At 62.5% G+C, this 10603-nt stretch overlaps 1 protein-coding gene across 7 annotated transcripts in view; it reads right to left on the reverse strand.

Annotated features, from left to right (window-relative positions):
* NTNG2 (netrin G2) overlaps positions 1–1588 on the reverse strand; it is a 56196-nt gene extending 54608 nt beyond the window's left edge. For 2 of the 7 annotated variants that reach the window (XR_008426270.2, XM_071220878.1), the window contains exon 1: positions 1001–1588. The gene's annotated coding sequence lies outside the window, so the exon portion shown is untranslated. Of the gene's footprint in view, positions 1–330; positions 391–1000 lie in introns of those variants that run through there. The other 5 variants (XM_053919463.2, XM_053919462.2, XM_053919470.2 and 2 more) reach the window with 3 other exon arrangements.
* Between the last annotated feature and the right edge of the window lie 9015 nt (positions 1589–10603).

Consider the following 10603-nt stretch of genomic DNA (forward strand, 5'->3'; position numbering starts at 1 on the left):
GCCGGGGCGGGTCCGCTTCCCGCCGCGCGCGCCGAGGGGTCCGGGCGAGTCCGCGCTCCGGGGCGGCCGCAAACGGCGTGCACGGCGCGCGAACGTGCGGGGCGACCCCACGGCTGCTTCCCGTCTTCCGAAGTTGCGAGCAGGCCGGCGGAGCGAGTAGTAATCACGCCCGTGACAAAGGCCGGGCCGGCCGCGAGGGTGCCCCTCATCGCGCGTTAGCAGACGCCCGGCGGCGCGGCGCCCGAGTCGCGTCCTTTTCCCCGGCTCTGCTGCCGGCGGCGACCCTGCCGCCCCCCCGCCCCCCGCCGCGGACCCGCGCGGGCAACTTACTCCGGAGCCCGCGACCCTGCGAGCCCGCGGTCCTCTTCCCGCCTTCCCGCCGCTTCCGCGCCCCCCATCTGCGCGCCACCCACTTCGGGTGCGACTCCGCGTCGTCCCCGGGCCTGTCCCTGCGCCACCCCTCCCCCAGAAATCCACCCCGCCCGGCGCGGAAAGAAGTTTCCAGTCCCGGCCGGCCCGGAGTTTCGCCGCGCAACTCACGCCCAGTTTTCGGAGAGACGCGAAGGGGGTGGGGGGTGGGGGGGGGCTCCAGGGCGGCAGTGAAATTGGGGAGGGGGCAGCGGCGCGAGAGGAGGGCGAATTTCCTTTCCGCGAACAGTCCAGGCATTCTCGCCACATCCGTCCCCCGCGCGCGCACACACGCGTCCACGCTCGGTGGAAGAAGCCCCCGGCGGGGAGAAGCCGGCCCGGAGGACGGGCGACTCCTTTAAGACGCCGCTGCGAACGCGCACTCACACGCCCCTCTCCGGCTCCGGTCCTCCGCCGCCGGCGGCCGCGACCCGGCAACTTTCGCATCCGAGCCTCCGCCGGGCGGCTGTCAGGGGCTCGCGGCCGGGAGAGCCTGCACGGCCCCCGAAGCCCTTTAAAAATGAAACCAGGCTGGCAAAGCTGCAGCGGCGCTCCCCCCGCGCGCCGGCCGGGCTCTCCCCGCCCGCCTTACCCCGGCTCGGAGCCGCTTCCCGGAGCGCAGACCCGGGAGGCCGAGGGCCGCCTCCCTGCTCGGGCTGGCGCTGGGTGGGGGCGCCGGCTGAGGGCTGCGAGCTGCTGCTCCTTCCCCGCGCCGCTCCCGCCGCCGCCGGGGCCGTCAGCGCGGGGCTGGGGCGCCCTCCGGCCGCCGGGGGGGCCGCCCGCAGCCGTCCCGGGGACGCGGGCCGGGGGAGGGGGCCGCCCGCGCCGCCAGCATCGCCCGCCCCGGCCGAGCGGGAGGTCGCCGCTAACAAGTGCAAACTTTTCGGGCCCCCGGGGCGGCGTGGAGAGGACCCGCGCTCCGGCGCCGGGCTGCCCCCGGCCCGGGTGGGCTTCGCGGCGGCTCGTCGGGGCGCCGGGGCATCCCCCCGCGCGGGGCGGGCCGGGTGGCGGGGCGCTTCACGGCCCCCCTGCACTCCGCTCCAAGTTAAAGCCCAGGCTACATCCTCCTGCCATCGCTCGCGATCACCATCGGGGCTTTTATCTCTCGGTCTGATCCGGGCTGCGTAACTTCCTCTGTGTGGCTTTAACACACCATCCCACCACGGAGCAACGGTCTTCTTAAAGGTGCAGGAAGGAAATACAGCGAGGCTCGGGGGACGCGCCACGGCCCCGGGAGGGGCGCCGCGAGCAGGGGCGTCCCGGCGGGCCCGCGGCCAGGGTGGCCCCCGCAGGCGGCCGCGGGAGCGAGCCTGCCCTGGGGGGTCGCTGCCTAAACATCTCCTCCCGGCCCGGGGGCCAGCGGGTCCCCGCGCGCAGGGCGCATCCTCAGCCAGCTCGGGTCAGGCGCCGCAGGGCTGCAGCTTCCTTTCCTGAAACAGGGACCCTGGGGCCTGACGGGGTGCCAGCGCCCATGGGCGTGGGGGCTGCCCCATCGGTGGCACCGGGGAGGGGACCAAGTGAATCAGTCCGCCCACCCCAACAGCCAAGGGCTCAAGGCTGCTGCTCTGACTCCCTCCGCGAAGTGCTGCCGCCCAGAAGGCCCCAAGCAGTGGGTAAAGGGGTGGGTGGGTGGATTTGGGGAGATGGGGAGGGGGAGCGATTGGAGCGCACACCCAGAGCCTGAATACCAGCTGACACATGCCGCCTCCACCCTGATGGGCCCTGCTTTTGAGAAGCCAAGCCATCTCGGAGGGAGCGCAGAGCAGGGGGGCAGCGGGGCAGGAGGGCCTCAGGCCCGGCCAGCCCGGGGGAGTGCTGGGGACTCCTGCAGGGGCCAGGGCAGAGGCCGCACAGTTGGCAGCCCTGGGCAGCCCTGGGCTCTTCATCCCCTCCCCCTGCAAGGGGAGGTTTCCTGCCCGCCTGCCTCCCAGGGTGACGGGAACAGCTCCTCTGTGGGCTTCCAGGGGGCATGTGGTTTTCAGGGGGGGCTCTCACAGCAGCGCACAGCAGACAGCACCCTCGTTTGGATGCATCAAGAACAAAGAGCCTGAGGACAGAGAGAGAAAGAGGGGGATTTGTCCAAGGTCACAGAGGGTGTCAGGAATGGGACCAAGATGTGGCACCTCAGTGCCCCACCCTTCCGCCACCTGCTGCCCTCGCCCTAACCCTTCCCGGTGCCTGGCGCCCCCTGAGTGCGTGGAGGGGCTGTGCTGCTGAATAACACGGAGGCCGCTGCCACAGAGCGGGCAGAGGACGCTGGGCTGAAGACTCGTGTGCTTTAATAACAATAATTATTATTATTTGACATTTATTGAATGGCTGTTTTATGCCAGGCTCCATGCAAACCAGTCTGTGTATTTTCCACCGATTCTTCCCAAGAGCTCTGTGATTCAACTCCCCGAAGCCAAGTCCCAAGGTAGAGATGACGTTTAGAGGTGTTAAGTTCCTTGTTAAGGTCACACAGCTAAGGAGGTCTCAGGCCTGGGAGGCAGGTCCTGCAGGGGCGCCCCCCCACCCCCCTGGTGGCACTCTGCCACTGCCTGACCATCTGGTTAACTTGGGGCCCGGCACAGGTTGCTTGTGGGCCTCAGTTTCCCCATCTGGGAGACGTGAATAGTGAGCCTTTTCTTTCTAAGGACGGGTCAAAACGGCCGCCAAGTGGCTCCTCCTGCCTGTGGGCTCAGACCCCAGCCTGCAGGGAGGGGCCCACCGCCACCCAAAACTGTCCTTGAGAGCAGATGCCCAGCAGCCCCTGGCACCGGCCGCACGGCGTCTAGCAGGAGGAGGCTCCTCCTCAGGGAGTACGGGTCCTCGGTTTGATTTTTGAGCCCTGGGCCTGCAGGCAGCCCTCAGCCTGCTGTAGCCCCCAGGCGTGGTCCCCAGTTCCCGGGGACCGCCCTGGTCCTCCGTGGGCACCCGTCTGGATGCTGTCAGGACAAACGGGGAGGGCGCTGCTTACTGCGGTTCATTTAAACACGGTGCAGGGGCCCGAGGGGTGTCCTTCTGTCATTGCCAGGGTGGCTTCTGTGACCCGGAGGCAAAGCTGTGTGCCACAGGGAACAATGTCTATGACAGCCTGTAGCCCCCGCCTCCCCGGACCCCCGCCCCTCCAGCACTCGGAGGCCAGCAGGCGTTCTCAGGGGCCCGCTCCGGAGCCTGCCCTCCGTCTTCCCAACTCCAGACCCTGGGAATTGTGGGGTGGTGGAGAGACCTCTGACCTGAAAGTCAGGATAACAGGGTTTTTTTGGGGGGGTCGGCTCCAAACTAGCTATGTGGCCTGGGGTCATCACTCCCCTGTGCTTGGCCTCAGTTTCTCCATCTGCATAACGAGGGGATTGGCCCAGGGAGGTGGTCCCTGATCCTGAGTTGACAGTGGGCCACGGCAGCCTCCAAGAGACACGGTCCTTTTGAGTGAACGGTGATGTCCTCATTTCCCAGGACAGGGAACAAATAGGATTCCAGCCACGTAGGGACCAGGTGGTTAGGGGATGTTCATTTTTAAACTTCATCACGGTGCCTTATGACAAATGACCTTTTCCCAGCCATGACAAGGGACCGAGCACCGGGGGCAGGAGAGTGTTCATGAATCTCCCCCCAAATCATCGCTGGCTCCCGCTCACCAGCAGCCTAGTCCTGCTCTTCAAGGGCGGGGTTGGGCTCCACAGCAGTTTCACTTGAATTGTGCGTGTGGACTCTCCCACCAAAAGCAGAACAATGCATTTAATTCTCTTCCGTCTGGTTCTTTAAAGAGAGGTCTGTGAAAGGATATATATACGGGTACACATATACACACATGTGGTAAGCACCCTAACGCATGAACAGGGACACGGGGCGACGGCGTGCATCATTGTGTGTGTTCTTCCTGTGTGCTTGACTCTGACAATGAGGAAACGCGTCAGTGAGGAAGACGAGGAGCAGGAAATGATGAAGTCAGACAAAAGGTGGTCTACCAGCTTTGCAGTGAGAGCTAACACGAGGTCCAGACCCTCTGGAGATTTCCAAGGCACGGCAAATCCTCGTGCAGACAGACAAAAAGACAGACCGAGAAAATGGGCTCCCTCCACGGACGAGAGGCCAGTGAAGCCCCAAAGCCACCCTTCGCCTTGTTCACACCGTCTCCAGTATGCCAGACTGAGATTTTGATTTGTCCCCGTGACCTTGAGCAGCTGAGACGTGGCTGTAAGTAGGAGGTGAGCTCCTGGGAACCAGGCCAGGACCGTCTAGGGGCTTCCATGGCAAGCTTGGGCCCTCAACCCTCACGGCCAAGGCAGAGGCGGTGGAGAGAGGCCGAGGCCCAGGCCCCGGGCCTTCCACACGGTTACCGCCCCCACCGCCCCCACCCCTGGCGGTGGCAGAGGCTGCCAGAAGCACCCTAACTCCTCTCTGTCAGTTTTCCGCTCTAACATCCAGACCATACTCCCATTAATTATTATTACTTTATTAATCATGCTGTGATTAATTCAGTAATGGTGATTCATAATTGATTGCATTTTATATGGCGCCTCCATCCACACGTCTCCCGAGATGTGTGCCGCCTACGCAGACACCCAGAGGAGGCGTGTTCTTTGCTCGCTGCGTTTTGTTGGATAAACTTCTCTTCCGGAGGCAGGGGGCTACTGGCGTTCGGGCGGCCTGGGCTTGCCAGCCCCGGCTCTGCACCCATCTCCCTGGCAGAGGGGAGCAGGCAGCGCCTTCCCAGCCTGGGGCCCTGCTGTGCCCTGCCCTGCCTGGTGCGGCCAGGCCCCTCGAACCCCGAGGACCCCTTTCCCCAGTCGGGTAGGTCTGCTGGGGCCCCGGGCTGCTGGGCAAGGACCGCTTGCACTCTGCAGAGAGGCAGTATGACCGGTGGCACTGGACCAGGGCTCTTGAGCTTGACTTTGGGGTGGGAGTCCTGCCTCTCCTGTTAATGAGCTGTGTGACCTTGAGTAAGCTACTGCCCCTTCCTGCCTCAGTTTACCCAAAAGAAAGCTGAGACAAGTAAAAGTCTCTCTTTCTAGGGTTATTGCAAAATTTGCCTGCGACGACGCGCATGAAGCACATGGTGAGGGCGCGGTCAATGTGAGCGGCAGCCGCGGGAGTCGCAGGCCTGGCTCCAGCGGCAGCGGCCAATCTCTTCCCCTCTTGGAGCCTCAGTTTTCTCAGCTGTTAAATGGGATGACTGGTTCCCTTTAAAGGCTCCTTCCACATCTTCAATGGTGCTTACCGTAGTCATGGCTGGGATTTGGGGCTCCCGAGTGCCACAGCCCTGGACTCATACTCCCGCTCGCCGTTCCCCAGTGTGCGACCTTGGGCAAAGGCCTCCCCTTGCCAAGCCCCAGGTGCCTCCTCTGGAAGACAGGGATGATGCTGGTGTCCAATGCTGAGGCTCGGTGTGAGGATTTAATGAGCTGCTGGTTTCTAGGAAGTGCTTAACACCAGGTGGCTCTGGCCTTCCGCAGCCATCCGAGGATGTCCTGGGCTCCCGCGTGCCTGCCGCCCTGTGAAAGACGCTGTCACCCTCCCCGCCATGCAGGGGAGGACACGCAGGTTGAGTCTGTGCTGGGCAACCCAGGTGGGGCTGAGGGCAGGCTGGTGTTTGCGCCCGGGCCCTGCGGCGGGTCATGGGTGCAGGCTCTCTGAACTGAGCGGACACTCCCGGACTGTCTCTTCCCTGACAACCCTGCAGGGCACCGGCAACTCGGTCCCCTCCTTAGCAGACCTGGGGACCCAGTGGCCTGGCTCTTCTCCGGGGCGCGCGGCCAGCGAGCAGCAGGGTGGGCCATCAGAACAGGTCTGCTGCGTGGGCGCATGTGCCACTGGGCCGCCCCCCATGGCTGGGATTCCTTCCACAGGGGACTGTCCTGTTTGTCCCTGAGCCCCCGCCAGCGCAGCAGAGAGAGACCTCAGCCCAGGAGAAGCCCAGCTCCTCCCAGCAAAGCTGCTCAGCTCCTTCGAGAGAGCTGCCCCCGCCCCCAGTTCCTGGGGGACCAGCAGACAGCTGGGGTTTCAGCCCCGTTAGTGCCCAGTGGGCGCCCAGAGCCTTTGACAGACAGCAGGTCTCTGGTCTAAAGGTCACACAGGCAGAACCAGCTGCTGCTCACGCCTGTGCATCTGGGGGCTCCTGGGTGTGAGGGCATGTCCCTCTCTCTCCCTCACTCATGGTCACTCTCTGCTCGAAGTCCCCAGGACAGTGCAGCGACCATCAGTCATAAAGTGTGACTTTTGACCTTGGAAACCTGTCTGATTTCTCACACCATGACCCTTAGCCTAATGGATGGAGGCAGCTCGCAGCTGCCACTGTCCCCTTGCACTGTGGACTTTGCTGGCTGTCCCCACAATCTCTAGGATGTCCGATGCTGTGCCCACTGCCAGGACGGCTCCTCCAACTCCCCAGGGTCCCAGTGAGCAACAGGACATGCTCAGCCCACCGGGAAGGGGAAATGCTGCCTTTGGCTTTGAATTCATGAGACAGTCAAACTGGGGGGACGCCAGAAGCCAAAGGGAGTGTAATACTAGGCCACATTGGGTGGTGAGCCCCTGTTCTCCTGTCCAAGTTAACTCATCTCTAAGCCCAGTTTGGGGCACCTGTGTGAAGCCAGAAGCACCGCCCGTCCTCCAGAAGCGGCCACCTGTGCTCTCTGTTGGTCCTTACAGTGCAGCCTTGATCCTCGGCCCCAGAGAACAGGAGACGGTGGGACTTTCTCTAGGGAAGTCTCTGTCGGCTGTGACGCACCCTGGGCCATGCCCTGGGGGAGGTGCCCTGGCTGGTTTCCGCCTTGCAGACGGGACACTGAGGCTCAGACAGGCAAAACAGTTTGCTCCGAGCCTCCAGGAGGCAAACCCAGGCCTGTGTGACCAGAGCCAGTGCCCTGGACCCCCACTGTGCCAGCTCAGACCCCCTCCCTCTCTCCAGGCTGCAGATCTCATCCAGCACGTGAGTGGGATGAACTGGTGCTGCCTGAGGGTGCCCACCTGCCCTGGTTCTACTACTCTGGATGAACAGGAACTGCCGGCCCCTGGTCCTCCGGGTGCGGGTGTCTAAGCTCGCCCAGGACAAACGTTTCTCTGAATGACCCACAGAACAACAACTCCCCAGGGAGAGGAGACGCTCGTGCCAAGAGCTGGCTTGTTAGAAGCCTGACATTAACACACCTCGAGCAGGCACAGGTGAGACCCAGGTGGCACACAGCGTGGCCACGGGGAAACACAGAGGCGGCAGCGGCAGGTAAACGGGCCTGGAGCGGCTCCAGAACCCCCTTCGCAGCGCACAGCGGGGAGCCGTCCTTCTGTAGCCAAACGGCCCAGTGTGTACCGAGCAACTGTGGTGTGCCTGCAGGGCCTGGGGCACCCAAGGGCGACACTGGACCTCCTTAGCCCAATGGGACGGGACCGTTTCCAGAAAGAGCCTCTCGGCATGAGACGGCGGCTGCTGCTCTGCAACTGGTCCATGCAAGGAGCACAGACCCTGTTTGTGAGACACGAACATGCTCCATCATTTACCAAGTGGTAAGGCCTGCAGCCCCGAGTCCCCGGAGAAGCCCCCACCACCTGTTTTCTGAGCCACCTGGGACCCTTCCCTGGAACCCTCCAGCCAGCAGCTCCCTCAGCTAGCTCCTGGCACGGTGGCGGGCCCCCACTCCTGTGCTCACCTGGCACCTGCCTGGATTGGTGAGCACCTGCGGCCCGCAGGTGGTTAGCTGTTCTAATTATCACTGCTGACCACACACACCTACACACACATACGCAGAGCCCTGAGTTTGGGGTGATGGGGCTGGCTGCTGTCCCACAGAGTCCCCTATGGGTGGCCTCAGGAAGACCCCACCCCCAGGCACCCGGCAGGGCCCAGCTCAGTGGGTTGGCCCCCTTGGGAGACAACATCCGGTCCTGCAGGTGCCTCGGGGTGCAGCACCCACCGCAGAGTCGTGGCAGCCTCCCAGGACCTGTGAGTTCTTGTCACCACAAACCTCTCCCCAGCCAGGCCCACCCACCACTCTGCACTTTATAACCAGAGAAAAAAAGAGTGGCTTCTGCTGACAGAGGAGGGAGCGCTCCGCTGGCTACCCTGGCTGCTCTCTCCCAAACAGCCTCTGGCATGGAGCCATGCAGGGGACAGAGAGAAGGGGCCAGTTCCCACTGGCAATGTCGACTGCCCAGCGGGCTGTGCTGAGAGGGACCCCAGTCCCCGGGCCATAGTGCCGCAGTTGATTAGTCATGGCTGTTTGGCAATGGATTTGTCATGTCTGCCTGGGACAGGGGATGAATCTCTGTTCACCCCATAGAGAGCCCAGAATCAGACCAAATACAAGTAGGTGCTTGGGAAATGCTTCTAACCGAGGGTGATGTTAACCATGAACCAAGCAACCCGCATTTACGGAGCACGTCCTATGAGCAGTGACCCAGATGATAAAGTAGCAATGTTTCTGGGAAATGTAAGGGTCAGTTTAGGTACCCGCCTCTCCATTCATTGTTTCTCTACACAGTTATTATTGAGTGCCTACTGTATGCCAAGCTCTGTGTTGGGGCTGGAGAGGCAGACCAGCCTCTGCTCCAGACGCTTCCAGCCGGTGTGGGGGACAGGCACGGTAAGCACAGTGGTGTCTGCCCTGCTGCCCTCCAGGGCCCTGGCAGGGCCACCCTCCGAGGGCCGGCCAGGGCTGCTGATATCCTCCTGAGTCGGGGGCCCTTGGGTTTCAGTGTCCCCAGACGTTAGCTCATCTTGACCCCGACTGCCCTCCCCTCCTCCTCCTTCCCACCGGCCCCTCCTCACCCAGACTGCACCTGCCCCAGGCTGTCAAGAAGGCAGCAGGTGATCATGGGAAGAGGCCTGGCTTTGGAAGAAAGAGGTGTAGGGGAATAAGACCTCGGGAGAGAACATGTTCGAATCCCCACCCTGCCACTCATTAGCCCACTGTGAGAAGCGTTGCCTGTGTGAGTCCCCTCGTTTCCAAGCAGGAGATGAGGACAGAAACAGTGCAGACTGTGAGTGCCCAGGGCTGACCCCTCGCAGGTGTTTAAGGTGACAGCTCTTCACCCGCTCCAAGGGCCTCATCTGGGGAACGACAGACGAGGACCGAGATGGCTCGTTCTGCCCTCAGGAGACTCAGGCGCGTCGGGAGGCAGACGGCCCTGCCACTCCCACCAGAGCCTCTGCTTCCTCACCCACAGAACCCTCCCATAGGGCACTTGGTTTCCTGGTTGCCGGGCCCCTCTCCACATCCCCACGGCCTACAAGCTCCACATGGGACGGCTTTGCCTGTCTGGGTCCACACAGGCCACCCAGCGCCTGGCCCATAGTAGGTGCTCAGTAAGTATTTGCTGAATGAATGAATGAGCAAGTGGCGAGTATGACGAGGGGCCGAGGCTGCTGATTGTAAATGACTCCTGTGTGCACAGGTTCGGCTGGGTAATGAGTGGATTAATAGGATTGGCATAGCAGCTATTTGCAATATTAAAATCAAATTCTTGTAGTTCTTGAGGTGCACATTCTCTCTCTCGCTCTCTTGCTCTCTTCCCCCTCCCCTGAGTAGACGTCTCAGCTGTCAGCTCTGCCGAGGTGCATGAGGCTCTCACAACCACCGCTCTGGACAGTCTTCTGAGCGTCCCGATAAGACACAGAGAGACAGGCCTCTGTGTATGTTACTTGGCTTCACTACTAATCAAAACAGCCCACCTAGCTCTCCCACCCCATCCGTCTGGAATTCCCACAGCGGATCGAGGGTGCCAAGGACCTCCAACACGGGAGACAAAACACAGCCAGCTGCACAGGCCCCATGTCCCACTCAAAGCACACCGGGCCCAGGTTCGCTCAGCTTGCGCTTCCAGCCATCCCTCCTGATAGCGTGTGACAGCCGAAGGAGGAGGAGAAGGAGGACTGGAGATGGGAGGGCTGGCTGACGGACAGCAGGAGGCAGCGGCACCACCAAATCATTGGACATCCTGACCCTGATGGCCCCGTGAGACCCAAGCACAAGGCTCCTCCACTGGACCTCAGGGGACGTATGTGTTAGTCGGGGAGGTGAAAAGAGACATCAGCTCCTGACACCTATTTTTGATTCCGTCATCCCCAGACCCCTGCCTTCCCTTTCATTCCTTAGCAAGCCACACTCAGCTTCTCGTCGCCTAGAAAACAAGGGTTCCCTGTGACCCTTAAACCCCAGCCCAGCCTGCCTCCGCCATCCCCATCACAATGCCCCACCGGCCCCACTTGCTCCCGTTG

This window comes from Desmodus rotundus, chromosome 1 (genome assembly GCF_022682495.2).
Source record: "Desmodus rotundus isolate HL8 chromosome 1, HLdesRot8A.1, whole genome shotgun sequence".
Classification (NCBI taxonomy): Eukaryota; Metazoa; Chordata; class Mammalia; order Chiroptera; family Phyllostomidae; genus Desmodus; species Desmodus rotundus.